General features: G+C 45.1%; 1 non-coding gene across 1 annotated transcript; it reads left to right on the top strand.

Moving 5' to 3' along the window:
* Nucleotides 1-5,410: 5,410 nt before the first annotated feature.
* LOC138353434 (5S ribosomal RNA) lies at nt 5,411-5,529 on the top strand. The gene has a single exon (XR_011223137.1). It is a non-coding gene; the product is annotated as a 5S ribosomal RNA (ribosomal RNA).
* The last annotated feature ends 17,555 nt before the right edge of the window (nt 5,530-23,084 follow it).

The raw sequence follows: 23,084 nt of genomic DNA on the forward strand, positions 1-23,084 counted from the left end.
TCTTCGTCGTTGCGGATGGCCAACTGCAAGTGACGTGGGATGATACGGGTCTTCTTGTTGTCACGTGCGGCGTTACCGGCGAGCTCCAGAACTTCGGCAGCGAGGTATTCCATGACGGCTGCCAGGTAGACAGGAGCGCCAGCACCGACGCGTTCGGCGTAGTTGCCTTTACGCAGCAGACGGTGAATTCTGCCCACGGGGAACTGAAGTCCGGCCCTGCTGGAGCGAGACTTTGACTTGCCCTTCACTTTGCCTCCCTTGCCGCGTCCTGACATTGCTGCTGCTGTTGTGGGTTTGTGGTGTTTTATGCCGGCCCGCAGATCGAGCTTCGTGTTATATACCCCGCTCAGGATCAAGGGAGTCCGCCACTGACCAATCAGCGCGCTCCGCCACGCGACCCGCTCTGAGCTGAGTCGCGAGCGGGATATAAAAGGAAAGCTCGACTCGCGCAAAAGTTCATTATTGTATCGCAACGCCAGCCAGCACGAGCATCATCATGCCACCCAAGGCATCTGGAAAGGCTGCCAAGAAGGCCGGAAAGGCCCAGAAGGCCATTGCCAAGGGCGATAAGAAAAAGAAGCGCAGGAGGAAGGAGAGCTACAGCATCTACATCTACAAAGTGCTGAAGCAGGTCCACCCCGACACTGGTATCTCTTCCAAAGCCATGTCGATCATGAACTCGTTCGTGAACGACATCTTCGAGCGCATCGCCGCCGAGGCTTCTCGCCTGGCCCACTACAACAAGCGTTCCACCATTACCAGTCGGGAGATCCAGACGGCTGTAAGGCTCCTGTTGCCCGGAGAACTGGCCAAGCACGCCGTCTCTGAGGGCACTAAGGCCGTCACCAAGTACACCTCCTCCAAGTAAACGGCTTACTTACTGCCCTGTGGTGGTGGCTTGGCCTCAAACCAACAAACTCGGCTCCATTGGAGCCACACTTTAATTTCTAAAGAGATTGTGAGTGTTAGACACCAATACTATTATAACAAAAACCTCTGTCACTGAAAGCAAATAGCTATAAAATGAGAATATTTATGAAACTGTCTGTGTGTGTTTCTCTCTCTCAGTCTCTGTCTGTCTGTCTGTCTGTCTCTGTCTCTGTCTCTGCATGTCTCTCTCTCTCTCTCTCTCTCTCTCTCTCTCTCTCTCTCTCTCTCTCTCTCTCTCTCTCTCTCTCTCTCTCTCTCTCTCTCTCTCTCTCTCTCTCTCTCTCTCTCTCTCTCTCTCTCTCTCTCTCTCAACACACATATAAACACTCGGTATCTTTTTTCTAGAGATTAGAGATTCATTGTTATGTTCCACATTAGGATTACTATGCAGGCCACCCTCTTAAGGTTTGAAAATGTCAAGAAAACGGTTAATTTAAAATGTCATCTCCTAACTTAACAGATTAAGCCAGAGGACCAAAAACAGAATAAAACAGGACAGGACAGTATGTCACTTATACAAGCTGCTTTTATTTCTAGTACAGTATGACAATTTTTTTTTTTTTTTTTTTGGGGGGGGGGGGGGGAGGATCCTTGGCAGTGCATAAGAATGAAAAGCGACGGCGTTTTGTTTGTAAGAGGACAGGTTGTACTACAAATGACTTGATTTATTGATATCACGTGTACAGTGTATGTATGCCACCTAAATTATTGTATTTATTTATTTATTATATGTATAGATGAAGGTTAATTCATATGACTGATGCTAGGAATGTCTGAAATCTCCTTAGAAGGATATTTTGGCCCTGAGAAGGGCCGAGTTTGGTGTATACTAGGGTGGTCGTTTTAGCTTATGCACGCTCTCCACGGATACGGCGAGCAAGCTGAATGTCCTTTGGCATGATGGTGACACGCTTGGCGTGGATGGCACAGAGGTTAGTGTCCTCGAAGAGACCGACCAGGTAAGCCTCGGATGCCTCCTGTAAAGCCATGACGGCAGACGACTGGAAGCGAAGATCGGTCTTGAAGTCCTGGGCAATCTCGCGCACCAGACGCTGGAAGGGAAGTTTCCTGATGAGCAACTCTGTGCTCTTCTGGTAACGACGGATCTCACGCAGGGCGACCGTTCCGGGCCTGTAACGGTGAGGCTTCTTCACGCCCCCTGTGGCAGGAGCAGATTTGCGTGCTGCCTTGGTGGCCAGCTGCTTACGAGGAGCCTTGCCTCCCGTGGACTTGCGAGCAGTCTGCTTGGTGCGAGCCATGGTGAACAACTGTGGTTTGTGATGGCCGGCGCCGAAAAATTTTTGCTTATATACGCCGTCTCGAGGCGCTTGCTCGAGCGCCATTGGCTGCTCGACTCGCCTACGTCACCCCGTTGCCCCTCCCCTCCTTCCTCTGGCTGCAGCCAACAGGCAGCTCACCTCAAACACTATTATCGCTGATTTTGCTCTATTTTTTGGATTTGTGCAAAAGTCATTTCACAGAGACGTGAAACAGACGAGTAGGCAACTGCAGTTTTGAAAGCGTTGTGAGAAAGCCGTGTTTCTGCTCGAGTACAAGCATAAAGTAAGGACAGGCAGGAGTTAGGAGTTGCCATGCTACAAGTACGTCCGCTTGACGGGATATAGTCTGGGGAAATCGTGCCGAAATTTTATTATTCACACAACTTCAACACCATGACTGGACGCGGCAAGGGAGGCAAGGGACTCGGAAAGGGTGGCGCCAAGCGTCATCGTAAGGTGCTACGTGACAACATCCAGGGCATCACCAAGCCCGCTATTCGTCGCTTAGCTCGTCGTGGCGGCGTGAAGCGTATTTCGGGTCTCATCTACGAAGAGACCCGTGGCGTCCTGAAGGTGTTCCTCGAGAACGTCATCCGTGATGCTGTAACCTACACGGAACACGCCAAGAGGAAGACCGTCACTGCCATGGACGTGGTGTACGCTCTGAAGCGCCAGGGTCGTACCCTCTACGGATTCGGCGGATAAGAGCTTGGCTAATCCATCGATTCCACCCACCACCACCTCAAAACGGGACCTAATTAGGTCCCTATACTTTTTTACTGAAGGGCTTAATAGACGATAACATAAATTGTTTTGATATCAGCTAGCACATTGGGTCTTATGAAATCTATTTTTTATCCTCGCATGCTTAAAGGGACTCTGATTGGGGAGGGAGGGGTGGGGGGGGGGGGGGAAGGTTTGTTCCGTTATATACTAGCAGAGCAGGATCATTGGTGGTGGTGGGGGGGGGGGGGGGTGAGGGAGAGAGAGAGAGAGAGAGAGATCTTTCCCAACTCTTCCTTTTTACATGAGTGAGCTACCCGTTTTATTCATTTTATCCTTCTCAGAGCTGTTTTGATAGTATCCAAATGATGGTAAATGAAAAGGGAGGACACGAATATCTACCCAGAATTCAGGACTGGCAATCGATATGCATGTTTGAGTGCGAATCTTTTTCTCTCTCAACTTAGGTATACGTTTATGTCGTACCTAAAAGCGAGAACCACACTATTGGGACAAGTATGCAAGGCCCAATTTTCCTAACAAGCACAGTTAATTTTGTTATTTTCGAACATTTCTTTCCAAATTGGTTTATCCAATTAACAGTATTATATTAAGATCATGAATTGCTGGGTTAGGTTAGGTTAGGTTAGCTTAGCTTAGGTTAGGTTAGGTTAGCTTAGCTTAGCTTGGGTTAGCTTAGGTTAGGTTAGGTTAGCTTAGCTTGGGTTAGCATAGGTTAGGTTAGGTTTGATTACATTTCTATGTTAGATTTAACTCAAATTCAAAACAATTGCAGTCATTCGGCTTGTTAGTCAACTTGCCTCTAATAGGGGCAATTTGTCTAACAAGACTATTTAGTTTTGTGTGCATATATATATATATATATATATATATATATATATATATATATATATATATATATATATATATATATATATATATATATATATATATATATATATATATTATAGCTTCAAGACTCCGAACCAATATAGAAGCATCAAGAGGAAGTGCTTGTGTTATGGGCCAATAGGCCTTCTGCAGTTACTTCCATTCTTATGTTTTTATTCCCATTGGTTCGTGTTTTATCTTGTGTAAATGTCAATCACCTCACCCAAAACTTTGGTACCATATCACCTCACCCATGTATGTGTATATATATATATATATATATATATATATATATATATATATATATATATATATATATATATATATATATATATATATATATATAATATACAGAGTAAATCTACCCCAAAAGTAATGATTTATTTGTCTACAAAACTAAACTCTTTTTGGAATCATATGAGGCCCCTCCACTGAGGGGGGAGGCCTGGATGTTTATTGTCATGTGTATTCATGCTGCTTGCATGTCGTCGTTTATTTTGCCTTTGTTGTTTTCTTGACAGCTTTCTTTGCCTTGGGTGGTTTGGGAGATTTTGAAGCTCTCTTTATTTTGGGCTTTTTGTTCCCAACAACAAGCTGCTGCTGCTGCTTCTTTTTCAAGGCTGTAGGTGGTTTGTTGCTTGTGGCGGCTTTCTTGGGAGTTACCACGGCCTTCTTTGCTGCTGTAGATGGTTTCTTGGTTGTGGTGGCTTTCTTGGGAGTTAGAACGGCCCTCTTCTCTGCTACGGCCAGCTTGAATGATCCACTAGCTCCACTTCCCTTGGTCTGAACAAGAATGCCGTCAGCCACTGCTTTCTTGAGAAATCTTCGGATGTAAATGGCGATCTTGGCAGCCTCGACTTTGTTGTTGGCAACAACGTACTTCTTGATTGCTTGTAGAGACGAGCCCTTACGGTCTTTGAGTGCTGCGACCGCGGCTAGAACCATTTGACTAGTTTTCGGGTGAGCAACCTGGACGCGAGGTTTCCTGGTGGTGGCCACCACAGCAGCAGCAGCCGCAGCCTTCTTGGTAGGCTTTGCTTCTACCATGATGATGATGAGATAACCAAGGTGATGAGAGACGCTCAGACAGTCACGGGGGAATGATGCTGCCGCCGCTTGAGCCGAACCTATTTATGTGCCGGCACGGTACAGAAGCTGCAACCTGGCAACTCGTCCACCAATCACGACGGTTGGTTTTACGGCTCCGAAACCTGGATCCCATATCTTCTCTAAAATAGAAGCATTTGTTCATGTTCTTTGTAAAAGTATCATAAAGCAGGACAGATGAGACAAATATCATAAAAACTGAAGAGCAGATGAGCACACACATGTATGTATTACAAAAGAAAATCCACAAATTCATTAGAAATTGGCAGGGTAGGCTGAGGAAGTAGGTAGATGTAAAATGTCTGTAAATGGCGAAAGAACATAAACCCAAGACTGAATAAACGATGTTAAATATCCATGCCAAGGAGACAAAAATATGTTAGGATACAATTACCATTAAGACACCACAAGAAGGTCCGTATCCTGCCGTGATGACTAAAAAGAGTTGGTTATTAGCCACAATGTGTAGGCAGTCTCATGCCAACGGCCATACCACGTTGAGAACACCGCTTCTCGTCCGATCAGCGAAGTTAAGCAACGTTGGGTTTGGTTAGTACTTGGATGGGTGACCGCCTGGGAACACCAAATGCTGTTGGCAATAATGTTTTTTGTTTTGTTTTGTTTTGTTTCGTTTGTTTTTGTTTGAATGGCTGGCTGGCTGGCTGGCTGGCTGGCTGGCTGGCTGGCTGGCTGGCTCCACGGGAAATTCACGGAGTTGTGTGGAATAAGGCCTGGTAAAATGAATTAATATGTATGTCATGTTTAAAACAAACTCGCTTAATATAGTGTGTGAGGCTTTATACAAAAACAAACAACCAAAACAAAACATGTTGTATATATATATATATATATATATATATATATATATATATATATATATATATATATATATATATATATATATATATATATATATATATATATATATATATATATATATATATATATATATATATATAGCTTAATCCGGGTTTGAACTCGCAACTCCAAGAATACGCATCACTTATATACACTTTACCACTGGACCACTGCAGGACACTTGATGCTGAGGTATCAATTTAATGACGTAAATGCCATTTCCACAAATAAATGATAATTTAAAAGTATTTGTATGTACAAATCTTTTCTGTTTAAAAGGCTACAATATCAGTTACTGATATAATTTGTGTTAATGTTTCTATACCCACAGGAAGGCATGTTTTTGCTTATATGTAAGGGGTACGGAGAAGGAATCCACAGACCATCATTCCCCTTCCCCCCCCCCCCCCTCCCACCTACTACTACCACCACCACCACCACCACCACCACCACCACCACTACTCACCACTACTCACCACCAATCACCACCAATCACCACCACCACCAATCACCACCACCACACCTAACCGAAAACCCCCTAACACATCAACCCTCCCCCCAATCAACAGGCGAAATAATAACCCTCAAATGCCTGCCTGCCTGCCTGCCAGCCAGCCAATACTAACGGTCTTCTCAGAAAGAAAATCTCTTTGTATCTGTATTACTTGATGAAATGTATGATTCTAATAATGAAAATAAATTGTTATGTCGGTTGTATGAGCATAATGACCAATATGCACATGATATGAATGAATTAAATAGTGTAGTTTTAAGTAATTAGGTTGTAGACACATTAAGCGGATATGATATTTGACGCGTCCAGAACTGGTGATTTTTGGTTTAGTTTTAAATGCACCACCACCACCACCATTGCTTCCCCAGAGCCTAATTAAGGACCGGTAAAAGGAGTCAATATGTATGTCATCTATAAAACCAAAGAATGAATAAAAACACACACACACAAACCTACATAATAGTACTAGGAAGATTGTATGGCATAAAAAAAAAAAAAGTACTCCCATTGGGTCGTTTGAACTCGCGACTTCCAAAACACCAGCCACACACCTTACCACCCAGCCACCATAGAGTTGGTATAATTGTGCAACTTTAGTTATAAAACTAAAGTTCTTATTGTCTCAAATCTTATTGTCTGTTCTATGAAAAGGCATGATGTAAATTATGTATTTTTTGAATGATTGAATTGTAGGCACATTAAGCGGATTCGATATTTGATATATCCAGAAAAGGTGATTTCTGTTCAGTTTTAAAATGCATCACCGTTAACGCTAAAGGACTGGTAAAACGACTCGATGTTTGTCATTTTTAAAATAAACACTAAAACTAGGCCCTTAACATATATAATGTTTGAATATAAATTGAATGCATATAAATACAAAGTGGGAGTGGCTGGCTGGCTGGCTGGCTGGCTGGCTGGCTGGCTGGCTGGCTGGCTGGCTGGCTGGCTGCCTGCCTGCCTGCCTGGCTGGCTGGCTGGCTGGCTGGCTGGCTGGCTGGCTGGCTGGCTGGCTGCCTGCCTGCCTGCCTGCCTGCCTGCCTGCCTGCCAGCCTGCCTGCCTGCCTGCCTGCCTGCCTGCCTGCCTGCCTGCCTGCCTGGCTGGCTGGCTGGCTGGCTGGCTGGCTGCCCGCCCGCCCGCCCGCCTGCCCGCCCGCCTGCTTGCCTTGCCTTGCCTGTCCTGTCCTGTTATTGCCTTGCCTTGCCTTGCCTTGCCTTGCCTTGCCTTGCCTTGCCTTGCCTTGCCTTGCCTTGCCTTGCCTTGCCTTGCCCTGCCCTGCCTTGGCTGCAGCTGGCTGGCTGGCCGTAAATCAACTCTTAACAACACCACACCACACCACACCATCACTCATCACCCATCACCCACCACCGGCCCCAGTCTCCCAGCCTCTCTTATATACCCGAGCAGGCCCTTTAAATTATTTGAATTGTTGCACTTCGGCCAATGGCACGATCGCTGCTGCTCAAACATATTCTGGTTCACAAGTATTATAATATATTATATTATATTATATTATATATATATATATATATATATATATATATATATATATATATATATATATATATATATATATATATATTTATTCATGAAACACATTAAAACCTTGATCATTTATTCATTCATTACGTCTAGTGAAGAATTGCTTTTGTTCATTTGTATGATTAAAAATTGATAGAATATGAATTCCTCGCTTAAAGTAAAATATAAAATATATATTGGATTTATATGATTGGTTAATATTCCAAGTGATGCTGAATATCCCCTATAATTTTGTTTTGTTTGTTTGTTATGTACACATTCCAAATGAAATCAATATAAATGTTATTATTAATGTTTGAAAGTTGATTGTCTACTTGAATCTCTCTATTAAAGTGTGTGTGGCTCCGGATGGAGCCTGGTTATGGTATTTGTCGTGGTGGGTGGCAGAAGTGCTTACTTCTTCTCTGTCTTCTTTGGCAAAAGAACTGCCTGAATGTTTGGAAGAACACCTCCCTGTGCAATGGTTACGCCAGACAGAAGTTTGTTGAGTTCTTCGTCGTTGCGGAAAATAAATTGTTATGTCGGTTGTATGAGCATAATGACCAATATGCACATGATATGAATGAATTAAATAGTGTAGTTTTAAGTAATTAGGTTGTAGACACATTAAGCGGATATGATATTTGACGCGTCCAGAACTGGTGATTTTTGGTTTAGTTTTAAATGCACCACCACCACCACCATTGCTTCCCCAGAGCCTAATTAAGGACCGGTAAAAGGAGTCAATATGTATGTCATCTATAAAACCAAAGAATGAATAAAAACACACACACACACACCTACATAATAGTACTAGGAAGATTGTATGGCATAAAAAAAAAAAAAGTACTCCCATTGGGTCGTTTGAACTCGCGACTTCCAAAACACCAGCCACACACCTTACCACCCAGCCACCATAGAGTTGGTATAATTGTGCAACTTTAGTTATAAAACTAAAGTTCTTATTGTCTCAAATCTTATTGTCTGTTCTATGAAAAGGCATGATGTAAATTATGTATTTTTTGAATGATTGAATTGTAGGCACATTAAGCGGATTCGATATTTGATATATCCAGAAAAGGTGATTTCTGTTCAGTTTTAAAATGCATCACCGTTAACGCTAAAGGACTGGTAAAACGACTCGATGTTTGTCATTTTTAAAATAAACACTAAAACTAGGCCCTTAACATATATAATGTTTGAATATAAATTGAATGCATATAAATACAAAGTGGGAGTGGCTGGCTGGCTGGCTGACTGCCTGCCTGCCTGCCTGCCTGCCTGCCTGCCTGCCTGCCTGCCTGCCTGGCTGGCTGGCTGGCTGGCTGGCTGACTGGCTGGCTGGCTGGCTGCCCGCCCGCCCGCCCGCCCGCCCGCCTGCTTGCCTTGCCTTGCCTTGCCTTGCCTTGCCTGTCCTGTCCTGTTATTGCCTTGCCTTGCCTTGCCTTGCCTTGCCTTGCCTTGCCTTGCCCTGCCCTGCCTTGGCTGCAGCTGGCTGGCTGGCCGTAAATCAACTCTTAACAACACCACACCACACCACACCATCACTCATCACCCATCACCCACCACCGGCCCCAGTCTCCCAGCCTCTCTTATATACCCGAGCAGGCCCTTTAAATTATTTGAATTGTTGCACTTCGGCCAATGGCACGATCGCTGCTGCTCAAACATATTCTGGTTCACAAGTATTATAATTTATTATATTATATTATATTATATATATATATATATATATATATATATATATATATATATATATATATATATATATATATATATATATATATATATATATATATATATATATATATATATTTATATTTATTCATGAAACACATTAAAACCTTGATCATTTATTCATTCATTACGTCTAGTGAAGAATTGCTTTTGTTCATTTGTATGATTAAAAATTGATAGAATATGAATTCCTCGCTTAAAGTAAAATATAAAATATATATTGGATTTATATGATTGGTTAATATTCCAAGTGATGCTGAATATCCCCTATAATTTTGTTTTGTTTGTTTGTTATGTACACATTCCAAATGAAATCAATATAAATGTTATTATTAATGTTTGAAAGTTGATTGTCTACTTGAATCTCTCTATTAAAGTGTGTGTGGCTCCGGATGGAGCCTGGTTATGGTATTTGTCGTGGTGGGTGGCAGAAGTGCTTACTTCTTCTCTGTCTTCTTTGGCAAAAGAACTGCCTGAATGTTTGGAAGAACACCTCCCTGTGCAATGGTTACGCCAGACAGAAGTTTGTTGAGTTCTTCGTCGTTGCGGATGGCCAACTGCAAGTGACGTGGGATGATACGGGTCTTCTTGTTGTCACGTGCGGCGTTACCGGCGAGCTCCAGAACTTCGGCAGCGAGGTATTCCATGACGGCTGCCAGGTAGACAGGAGCGCCAGCACCGACGCGTTCGGCGTAGTTGCCTTTACGCAGCAGACGGTGAATTCTGCCCACGGGGAACTGAAGTCCGGCCCTGCTGGAGCGAGACTTTGACTTGCCCTTCACTTTGCCTCCCTTGCCGCGTCCTGACATTGCTGCTGCTGTTGTGGGTTTGTGGTGTTTTATGCCGGCCCGCAGATCGAGCTTCGTGTTATATACCCCGCTCAGGATCAAGGGAGTCCGCCACTGACCAATCAGCGCGCTCCGCCACGCGACCCGCTCTGAGCTGAGTCGCGAGCGGGATATAAAAGGAAAGCTCGACTCGCGCAAAAGTTCATTATTGTATCGCAACGCCAGCCAGCACGAGCATCATCATGCCACCCAAGGCATCTGGAAAGGCTGCCAAGAAGGCCGGAAAGGCCCAGAAGGCCATTGCCAAGGGCGATAAGAAAAAGAAGCGCAGGAGGAAGGAGAGCTACAGCATCTACATCTACAAAGTGCTGAAGCAGGTCCACCCCGACACTGGTATCTCTTCCAAAGCCATGTCGATCATGAACTCGTCCGTGAACGACATCTTCGAGCGCATCGCCGCCGAGGCTTCTCGCCTGGCCCACTACAACAAGCGTTCCACCATTACCAGTCGGGAGATCCAGACGGCTGTAAGGCTCCTGTTGCCCGGAGAACTGGCCAAGCACGCCGTCTCTGAGGGCACTAAGGCCGTCACCAAGTACACCTCCTCCAAGTAAACGGCTTACTTACTGCCCTGTGGTGGTGGCTTGGCCTCAAACCAACAAACTCGGCTCCATTGGAGCCACACTTTAATTTCTAAAGAGATTGTGAGTGTTAGACACCAATACTATTATAACAAAAACCTCTGTCACTGAAAGCAAATAGCTATAAAATGAGAATATTTATGAAACTGTCTGTGTGTGTTTCTCTCTCTCAGTCTCTGTCTGTCTGTCTGTCTCTGTCTCTTCATGTCTCTCTCTCTCTCTCTCTCTCTCTCTCTCTCTCTCTCTCTCTCTCTCTCTCTCTCTCTCTCTCTCTCTCTCTCTCTCTCTCTCTCTCTCTCTCTCTCTCTCTCAACACACATATAAACACTCGGTATCTTTTTTCTAGAGATTAGAGATTCATTGTTATGTTCCACATTAGGATTACTATGCAGGCCACCCTCTTAAGGTTTGAAAATGTCAAGAAAGCGGTTAATTTAAAATGTCATCTCCTAACTTAACAGATTAAGCCAGAGGACCAAAAACAGAATAAAACAGGACAGGACAGTATGTCACTTATACAAGCTGCTTTTATTTCTAGTACAGTATGACAATTTTTTTTTTTTTTTTTTTTGGAGGGGGGGGGGGGGGAGGATCCTTGGCAGTGCATAAGAATGAAAAGCGACGGCGTTTTGTTTGTAAGAGGACAGGTTGTACTACAAATGACTTGATTTATTGATATCACGTGTACAGTGTATGTATGACACCTAAATTATTGTATTTATTTATTTATTATATGTATAGATGAAGGTTAATTCATATGACTGATGCTAGGAATGTCTGAAATCTCCTTAGAAGGATATTTTGGCCCTGAGAAGGGCCGAGTTTGGTGTATACTAGGGTGGTCGTTTTAGCTTATGCACGCTCTCCACGGATACGGCGAGCAAGCTGAATGTCCTTTGGCATGATGGTGACACGCTTGGCGTGGATGGCACAGAGGTTAGTGTCCTCGAAGAGACCGACCAGGTAAGCCTCGGATGCCTCCTGTAAAGCCATGACGGCAGACGACTGGAAGCGAAGATCGGTCTTGAAGTCCTGGGCAATCTCGCGCACCAGACGCTGGAAGGGAAGTTTCCTGATGAGCAACTCTGTGCTCTTCTGGTAACGACGGATCTCACGCAGGGCGACCGTTCCGGGCCTGTAACGGTGAGGCTTCTTCACGCCCCCTGTGGCAGGAGCAGACTTGCGTGCTGCCTTGGTGGCCAGCTGCTTACGAGGAGCCTTGCCTCCCGTGGACTTGCGAGCAGTCTGCTTGGTGCGAGCCATGGTGAACAACTGTGGTTTGTGATGGCCGGCGCCGAAAAATTTTTGCTTATATACGCCGTCTCGAGGCGCTTGCTCGAGCGCCATTGGCTGCTCGACTCGCCTACGTCACCCCGTTGCCCCTCCCCTCCTTCCTCTGGCTGCAGCCAACAGGCAGCTCACCTCAAACACTATTATCGCTGATTTTGCTCTATTTTTTGGATTTGTGCAAAAGTCATTTCACAGAGACGTGAAACAGACGAGTAGGCAACTGCAGTTTTGAAAGCGTTGTGAGAAAGCCGTGTTTCTGCTCGAGTACAAGCATAAAGTAAGGACAGGCAGGAGTTAGGAGTTGCCATGCTACAAGTACGTCCGCTTGACGGGATATAGTCTGGGGAAATCGTGCCGAAATTCTTTTTTTTCAGTACTTTGCTTTAAGAGGTCAGACCCCACCCTGATCCGGTGCATTAAACCGGTAAGAGACGGGAGACCTCTTAAGGAAAGTGCAACCCTCTAGATCAGGCTCTCCTGCACCCAGCACTGCCGGGTGGGTAAACATTAGGCAGCAACGATTAGAGCCATGATCTACCGAATCAAGGTACGATTCAGAGGGAACCAGACCCCTACTCGATCAGAGATATCGGATTTGATCACCACTACAACCAATGTTGCACCCCTGGACGTCGTACTCAACGATGATGGACTCCCTCAACTGCTGTTCAGCAGTGCCGAGGCCGTACAACGCCTCTTTAACCCCATTCACCTCACTGCTCTCGAGGAGGCGCACATGTTCCTCACCCCACCACGACACTACCTCGCAGCCAGGACTGTTTTCGTAAGGAGAGTGAGCTCCCTCATCTCCGAAAAAGCTACCACTGACGTCGCCACCAGCATAACCGAAGATAACCCTTCCTTGACTGCAGTCACCGTAAAATTCATCCCTGTGCAGGACAGCCACCTCTTCACTATGAAGGTCACCTTCACCTCGCCTGAGGAAGCTACCTCTGCTACCACCAACGGCTTCCGGTGCTTCGGCCTCGCTTGTACACCCCGACAAATAACAAGAGAACATTACTACCAGCTACGACAGTGTTTTAAGTGCTATAGTTATGAGCACTTCACTAAAAATTGCCCATCTCAGGACCAACGGTGCAGCAAGTGCGCCGAGAGTCACCACTTCAAACAATGCACCAGCGACTTCCTCAAATGCCTTCTCTGCCAAGGTCACCATACTGCCGTCTCTGCTGAGTGTCCACAAAGACGTCAAGAAATACAGAAGATGACCGAAGCCAGGCAAGCCAACACCACACGACGAGAACCGTCAACATTCAACGTGCAAGCCGCCAACTTTCCTCTGCTACCGGGAGGGGGCGGAGCTTCTGCACAGACTGCATCCCATTGGGGCCCTGGGTCCCAGCCCGCCAACCAATCATCGACGCAGCAGCGACAGCCACAAGTTTACTCTGCTGAATCAACAAGCCAGCCCTCACCACACCAGATGCTGCTCCCTAACAGGAACCACAACGTCATAATGGGACTCATCCGCACTGCTGAAATGATTGCAGGCACGAACACCAAGGAATTTGTACGAATTCTGAACATTATGTACGCTGACAACGGTTTACCAACATTTACTGTTCGTGACGAGCTCTTCACAACAACAGCCTCAGCCAACACCAATGCTACGACTTCAGCAACAAATACCACTTCTGCTTCTAACATCAGCATCACCATCTCTTCAACTGCATTGGCAGATATCCTGTCTGCTGACGCCCACCCTGTGCAACCTGATACAGACTCTGCAACATCCTTGCACACTGCTACTACTCCAGACGAACCAGCTACTTCTCCAGTGGTACCTGAGACTGCACCAACTTCACCAGCTTCACCAGAAAATACACCAGCCGCACCTGAGACTACACCAGCTTCACAGGTACCTACACCTGATGCTTCTGAAAACCAACACTTGTTTTCCGATGATGACTCTACTGCCTCGATTGACGTTGAAGCACAATCACCATCTCCAGCAACACAGGAGTCTCCAAGAGTCTCCGCACTATATGATCAACGTGAACAACTTACACTTGGAACTCCCGAATACAGACGCCTCTCCAGCAAAATACTCAACACAAGGTATGCGGAATGCCTGCTGAATGATCCAAACTTAAAGTACACACTAAAGAACGAAGTAATCTTCGTTGAATGCGACGAAACCACATTGTCAAAGGACCTTTTCCCACCAGACTACGCCGATTACAAACATCAAATGATTACTCGAAGCAAGAAGAAAGAAGAAACACCAAATTGAAGAAGAAGAAGACACCACATGAAGAAAGATTGTTTCCACCTTGAATGCTGAAGCACTGCCACCGCCGCCTTCCAGACCCGCCTCCAAGCCTAGCCAGTTGTTGGGTTGTTTGCAGCATCGACGTATTGTCACGCAGCTGGGTTTAGCCCTGGCACTTTTTCTTCAACTTCAGCATTTCCTCTCACCGACTACTCTTCAGCTGTCCCCACTTCAAGGCTCGCCCCAATGGGCATCTTCTCCTGTATTATTCAGTTCAGTATTCAGCCGAAATTTTATTATTCACACAACTTCAACACCATGACTGGACGCGGCAAGGGAGGCAAGGGACTCGGAAAGGGTGGCGCCAAGCGTCATCGTAAGGTGCTACGTGACAACATCCAGGGCATCACCAAGCCCGCTATTCGTCGCTTAGCTCGTCGTGGCGGCGTGAAGCGTATTTCGGGTCTCATCTACGAAGAGACCCGTGGCGTCCTGAAGGTGTTCCTCGAGAACGTCATCCGTGATGCTGTAACCTACACGGAACACGCCAAGAGGAAGACCGTCACTGCCATGGACGTGGTGTACGCTCTGAAGCGCCAGGGTCGTACCCTCTACGGATTCGGCGGATAAGAGCTTGGCTAATCCATCGATTCCACCCACCACCACCTCAAAACGGGACCTAATTAGGTCCCTATACTTTTTTACTGAAGGGCTTAATAGACGATAACATAAATTGTTTTGATATCAGCTAGCACATTGGGTCTTATGAAATCTATTTTTTATCCTCGCATGCTTAAAGGGACTCTGATTGGGGAGGGAGGGGTGGGGGGGGGGGGAAGGTTTGTTCCGTTATATACTAGCAGAGCAGGATCATTGGTGGTGGGGGGGGGGGGGTGAGGGAGAGAGAGAGAGAGAGAGAGATCTTTCCCAACTCTTCCTTTTTACATGAGTGAGCTACCCGTTTTATTCATTTTATCCTTCTCAGAGCTGTTTTGATAGTATCCAAATGATGGTAAATGAAAAGGGAGGACACGAATATCTACCCAGAATTCAGGACTGGCAATCGATATGCATGTTTGAGTGCGAATCTTTTTCTCTCTCAACTTAGGTATACGTTTATGTCGTACCTAAAAGCGAGAACCACACTATTGGGACAAGTATGCAAGGCCCAATTTTCCTAACAAGCACAGTTAATTTTGTTATTTTCGAACATTTCTTTCCAAATTGGTTTATCCAATTAACAGTATTATATTAAGATCATGAATTGCTGGGTTAGGTTAGGTTAGGTTAGCTTAGCTTAGGTTAGGTTAGGTTAGCTTAGCTTGGGTTAGCATAGGTTAGGTTAGGTTTGATTACATTTCTATGTTAGATTTAACTCAAATTCAAAACAATTGCAGTCATTCGGCTTGTTAGTCAACTTGCCTCTAATAGGGGCAATTTGTCTAACAAGACTATTTAGTTTTGTGTGCATATATATATATATATATATATATATATATATATATATATATATATATTGTGACGATAATCTCCTTCAAGAGATTGAGCCTGCTCTTCCCTTCAAAATTACGTCTTCACAATTATATAAAAAGACTATGGAAGAAATGTCCAACAACGACAACAACACCAGCACCAGCAAGGCTTGCAAGGGTGAGCAGAAACGTATGCAGCCCGCCACCTGTTCGGACCCAAATCACCAAACTACCCGTTGATCGCTACGGCTCCGCTGATTGGTCGCCGGTCTGGCTGCACCTGCACTCGCCCCCCAATACTACCCGATGTCTGGGGTCGCCCCAACATCAGTCTTCAGAATGTTCCGTGCTTTCGTAGCCAGCACTCCTCCCAGCTAGACGTTAGCGTGTACTGAGAGAGGTGGTGGCTTTAAGCCAATATTCCAGCACCTCCCACTTACTGTTGTATTGCACTTCTTGTTATTTTGCCTTAACGTAACTTTTCATTGTGTCATTTAAGTATTCTTATTATTTTGATTCATTGATTTTATTATACATATTTGTTTGTGCATTATTTTCATGTTTTGATTTATTTAACGTAATTAAAATTTCATTGTTAAAGTTTACTTGTGTTTTGTGTGTCTTCTCCTTACCTTACCACAGACGAAGTTCCAGTTTTTCTATTTTTTTTTATAACTATGTGACGAGGCCATACCCCTAGCCTTGAACAGCCGAACACCAACGCGTTACCGTCACAAGTTATATGGGGGCCTGTCCTAGGAGCCTCACTCAGGTACTGGTGCCAAGTGGTAATTTATGGTAAGCGTATTTAACTCTGTTAACGTAGCTTTACTATTTTTCATTCAATTTCATTTTTTATAAGGTGCGGTGTATTGTGCATTACGAGAGTAACATATAGTGAAGGTGAGACAACTTTGGATTACGTGGTGACTGTAGGCCGCAGTCATACTCTTAATTGGTCATCTCTCCCTCCTTGTTATTACTCGTGTTTACCATCTATGTCCCTTGAATATTTCTCATTCTGACAGATCATCATATTGGTACCCTGGTACTGTGGTCTGCCCCGGGTCAAGAGTACCCAATCTTCTGCAATCTGACTGTAGGAGGACAAAGAGGGCCATAGTTCCTCTAGCTCGAACTTTAGTTGCTGAATTGGGACCTCAGCAGCAGTTCTCGTCACCAGTTGACACCTCGCACCCCTACACGTCAGTCAGAGATGATGATACATACAACGGTAGGGAATTAGCTTATTTTTTCAGAGCACAAAAGTTCGCTAATTCTGTAAGTATCATATTAAATTCAGTGGGAAAAACTTGCTTTATGTCCTATAGAGACTTGGCAAGGTATGCCTACATCCTTGGACTACCAATTTTACTTTTGAAGCATTTAACTGTTTCATTTGTTTTCGAAACTTTGTTTCATTTGTTAGTAGGATTTTCTTGCCCTTATTCTCTTACATGAGTACCGGGTACAAGATTTCCTGCGCCCTTGATTTAATTTAATATCTTTCACTTAACGTTAATTGTTAAAGATCACACAGGATAGGTACCAGTTGCCACGTTGTCCTGTTTCTGACATTTCATTATTGAACATTCGTGTACCTTTATTTGCTAATTTCACCATGTTTCGTCTCCAAACTTTCCGTGCAAATCCAGCAGGTGAAATAGGGACTTTGAGTCGTGCCAAGAGGACTGAACTACAAACTCTTGCACATGAGTATCAACTAGAAGTTCCCTACCAAGCCAACAAAAATGACCTACACAACCTGTTGCTGGATTACTATTTAGAGCAAGGTAAGATAGACTCTGAAACTCATGAAACTTACTATATTGCAGAGAAAACTGACTTGGCTACGATGAAACTTAAACTAGAGCTGGCCAAGATTGAACGTGAGCAGCAAAGAGAAGCAGCTGCCATACGAAGGGAAGAGCACGAACGCGAAGCTGCTTTGAGGAGAGACGAACAAGAACGCGAAGCTGCTTTGAGGAGAGACGAACAAGAACGTGAAGCTGCCTTGAGGAGAGACGAACAAGAACGCGAAGCTGCCTTGAGGAGAGAAGAACACGAACGCGAGGTCGCATTACTCCGTGAACGTGGAAGAGTACAGCTTGAAACCAAACAACGCGAGTTGGAAATACAACGCGAACATGACAAGCAACAAGCGACTCTGGCTCTAGAGTGTCGTCAACGCGAAATCTCCTTGGAAACTTCACACTTCACTCAACGCCAGCAAGCTACTGCCAATCTTCCCGTCAGTTTTAATATATCACATGCAAGTAAGTTAATGCCATCCTTTGTAGAAGCAGAAGTTGATGTGTTCTTTACCACCTTTGAAACCCTTGCTAATCAACTCAGTTGGCCTGTCGACCAATGGGCCACACTTCTCAGAGTCCATCTTACAGGTAGAGCTGCAGTCACACTCAGTACTTTGGCGTCTGAGAATGACTACTACACTCTGAAACAAGCAGTGTTGGACGCCTACCTCCTCTCTACTGAAAGTTATAGAAGGAAATTCCGTGACCACCTGAAGGCAAGTACCACTACCTTCCTCGAGTTTGCTAACACGAAACGGAGGTATTTCATGAAATGGCTGGAAGCAGCACATGTCTCTACTTTTACAGAACTCGTGAACCTGATGCTTGTTGAAGAATTCTTGAGACGTGTGCCGCCTCCTGTCCGCCTCTACTTAGCAGATAAAGAAGAAACCGACTACCTGAAGTGTGCTAAGTCGGCTGACACTTACAGCCTCATCCACCGGCTGACACCTGAACCATCCTCCAGTAAGAAGTCGTGGTACAGTTACGAGAAGGTGAGCCCCGATCAAGCTGGTTCACAACTGTACTGCAAGTATTGTAGACTCTATGGACATACCATAGACAAGTGTGGTAAGTCTCAATACAAGGGAACCACTGACCAACAACGACCCAAACCAACTCCTCCTAAGTCCGGTAAGCCTGTGATGAATGTTGGTGTTGATGTTAATGATCTTTCTCTTTTCAGTAACCACCTGTATACTGGAACTGTCTCTGCCAACGGTTCAAATCCGGAGGGACGTTTCAAATTGAAGATCTTGAGGGACACAGCGGCTCTACAATCGATCATCTTGAAGTCGGCTGTGCCCAACATAGTCTACACCGGGGAAACGGTCTTCATCACTGACCTCACTGCTACTACTCCATACCCTCTCGCCAGAGTCCACCTGGATTGTCCCTACGTGAACGGGGAAGTCCAAGTCGCCGTCAGGGAAAAGCCTTTTCCCATGCCTGGAGTGCAACTTCTCCTAGGCAACGACTTGGCAGACGACCTGCAACCAACCAACCTGATCGTCATGGACAAACCCCAGGTGTGTAACTCTGTGCCAAGTAACCCTATTCTTGAGTATGTTCCAGCAGAGGTTCAAGAGAGTGATGAAGTTTCTCCTCCGGTTCTCGTGACCACCCGTGCACAAGCCGCACGTCCACAGCCAGCTGACTCTACTGCTACCGCTGTCCCTCAAGACCCTCAGAAACTACCCCCGCATCTGACCAAGTTGGAGTTCCGTAAGTTGCAGAGGGAAGATCTTACTTTAACACCATTGTTTTTCCAGGCTGAGACTCAACCCGACAGTATTCCTGGGTTCTTCCTAGAGAACGACTTGCTCTACCGCAGATATAGACCCAGTAAACTGAAGGAGGAGGACGATTGGGCCAACACCGAACAACTTGTGATTCCCACCAGCCTGCGGCCCACTATTCTACACCTGGCCCATGGAGCATTCTCCCACTACGGCTTCAACAAGACTTACCATGGGATTCGCCAAGACTACTACTGGCCAGGTATGGTAAATAACGTCAAACAGTACGTAAAACAGTGTCATACATGTCAGATGGCAGGCAAACCGAACGTCTCCATTCCCAGAGCACCACTGATTCCCATACAGGTGCCTGCGGAACCTTTCCACAGACTCATAATAGACTGTGTTGGTCCTTTACCTCGGACCAGTTCAGGTAACGCCTACATCCTAACCATCCTGTGTCCTACCACCAGATTTCCCATAGCAGTTCCAGTGAAGAACATCACGGCTGCTACGGTTATCAAACATCTACTGAAGATCTTCACTCAATACGGATTTCCCAGGGAGATTCAAAGTGACTGTGGCACCAACTTCACCAGTGATCTCTTCAAAAGGACACTGGAGGAGTTCAACATCAAACAGGTATTGTCCAGCCCCTATCATCCTGCTTCACAGGGTTCTCTTGAACGTAGTCATCAGACCATCAAAGCACTCTTGAAAAAGTTTTGTAGTGAAACCTCAAAGGATTGGGATAAGCAGATTGACCTAATAATGTGTATTTTCAGAAGTCTCCCCAATGAGTCCCTAGGAGTATCTCCTTATGAGATGCTCTACGGCCGTAAGTGCCGTACTCCCCTTAAGGCTTTCAAAGACTCTCTCAGAGATGCCACCTTCAGTGAGCATCAGAATGTGCCCCAGTTTCTTCAAAACCTTCAACACATTCTAGAGAGAGTCCACCGCTTTGCCCATGATAATCTATTGAAAGCCCAGGTGAGAATGAAGACTCATTACGACCAGACCAGCAAAGTAAGAAAATTCAAGCCGGGAGACTTCGTCCTTGCTTATTTCCCTATCCCAGGTTCACCTTTACAAAACAAATTTTCAGGACCCTACTGCGTCAAAGAGTGCAGAAACAACAACGCATACGTCATAGAGACTCCAGATAGGCGGCGGAAGACCCAGCTGTGCCACGTCAACCTCCTGAAGCAATATAATGGTACTCCTCCCACTGTCTTGATTAATTGTTCTACCTTCACAGAACCCTACATCCACAGTGAGACCATCCCGGCTTCTTCTCCCGAAAGCACTGACAAGGAGTCGGCGCTTTCTAATTCCAGAATCCTTAATGATCTTCCCAAATGCTTTCAGGATAATAATCGTGCTCCTATGCCCTCTTCTAATTCCACTCTCACCTCGTCAGATAAGCCCTTCATCCTCCATGTCGACGCCAATGGTACCGACGTGGGTGGTGTCGTGATGCAGCAACGAGGCGAGAAGAATACACCTGTCAGCGACTACTGCTACAAGGATCTACGGAACAATTGGCAAGGAGCTACTCTTCCTCATCCTGAAGCTTCAGCACTTCACTCCACACCTGAAAAGTGCTCGGTCCACCATCAATACGGACCACACCACCCTACACCTCCTGCAGCACGCCCACTTCTCATCTCAACGTCTTCTACTATGGGCTTGCTAACTGCAGAAATTCAACCTGGAGACATGCTATACCAAGAGTCTGACAACATCTTAGCCCATGATATCTCCAGAGTTTATGAAGTAGAAGCAACTCCATCCATTACTCCACCACATAACGACGTACTTCTTCCAGAACCGCAGGCTTCGGGGGAGAGTTGTGACGATAATCTCCTTCAAGAGATTGAGCCTGCTCTTCCCTTCAAAATTACGTCTTCACAATTATATAAAAAGACTATGGAAGAAATGTCCAACAACGACAACAACACCAGCACCAGCAAGGCTTGCAAGGGTGAGCAGAAACGTATGCAGCCCGCCACCTGTTCGGACCCAAATCACCAAACTACCCGTTGATCGCTACGGCTCCGCTGATTGGTCGCCGGTCTGGCTGCACCTGCACTCGCCCCCCAATACTACCCGATGTCTGGGGTCGCCCCAACATCAGTCTTCAGAATGTTCCGTGCTTTCGTAGCCAGCACTCCTCCCAGCTAGACGTTAGCGTGTACTGAGAGAGGTGGTGGCTTTAAGCCAATATTCCAGCACCTCCCACTTACTGTTGTATTGCACTTCTTGTTATTTTGCCTTAACGTAACTTTTCATTGTGTCATTTAAGTATTCTTATTATTTTGATTCATTGATTTTATTATACATATTTGTTTGTGCATTATTTTCATGTTTTGATTTATTTAACGTAATTAAAATTTCATTGTTAAAGTTTACTTGTGTTTTGTGTGTCTTCTCCTTACCTTACCACAGACGAAGTTCCAGTTTTTCTATTTTTTTTTATAACTATGTGACGAGGCCATACCCCTAGCCTTGAACAGCCGAACACCAACGCGTTACCGTCACAATATATATATATATATATATATATATATATATATATATATATTATAGCTTCAAGACTCCGAACCAATATAGAAGCATCAAGAGGAAGTGCTTGTGTTATGGGCCAATAGGCCTTCTGCAGTTACTTCCATTCTTATGTTTTTATTCCCATTGGTTCGTGTTTTATCTTGTGTAAATGTCAATCACCTCACCCAAAACTTTGGTACCATATCACCTCACCCATGTATGTGTGTATATATATATATATATATATATATATATATATATATATATATATATATATATATATATATATATATATATATATATAATATACAGAGTAAATCTACCCCAAAAGTAATGATTTATTTGTCTACAAAACTAAACTCTTTTTGGAATCATATGAGGCCCCTCCACTGAGGGGGGAGGCCTGGATGTTTATTGTCATGTGTATTCATGCTGCTTGCATGTCGTCGTTTATTTTGCCTTTGTTGTTTTCTTGACAGCTTTCTTTGCCTTGGGTGGTTTGGGAGATTTTGAAGCTCTCTTTATTTTGGGCTTTTTGTTCCCAACAACAAGCTGCTGCTGCTGCTTCTTTTTCAAGGCTGTAGGTGGTTTGTTGCTTGTGGCGGCTTTCTTGGGAGTTACCACGGCCTTCTTTGCTGCTGTAGATGGTTTCTTGGTTGTGGTGGCTTTCTTGGGAGTTAGAACGGCCCTCTTCTCTGCTACGGCCAGCTTGAATGATCCACTAGCTCCACTTCCCTTGGTCTGAACAAGAATGCCGTCAGCCACTGCTTTCTTGAGAAATCTTCGGATGTAAATGGCGATCTTGGCAGCCTCGACTTTGTTGTTGGCAACAACGTACTTCTTGATTGCTTGTAGAGACGAGCCCTTACGGTCTTTGAGTGCTGCGACCGCGGCTAGAACCATTTGACTAGTTTTCGGGTGAGCAACCTGGACGCGAGGTTTCCTGGTGGTGGCCACCACAGCAGCAGCAGCCGCAGCCTTCTTGGTAGGCTTTG

Source organism: Procambarus clarkii, chromosome 57 (genome assembly GCF_040958095.1).
Source record: "Procambarus clarkii isolate CNS0578487 chromosome 57, FALCON_Pclarkii_2.0, whole genome shotgun sequence".
Lineage (NCBI taxonomy): Eukaryota > Metazoa > Arthropoda > Malacostraca > Decapoda > Cambaridae > Procambarus > Procambarus clarkii.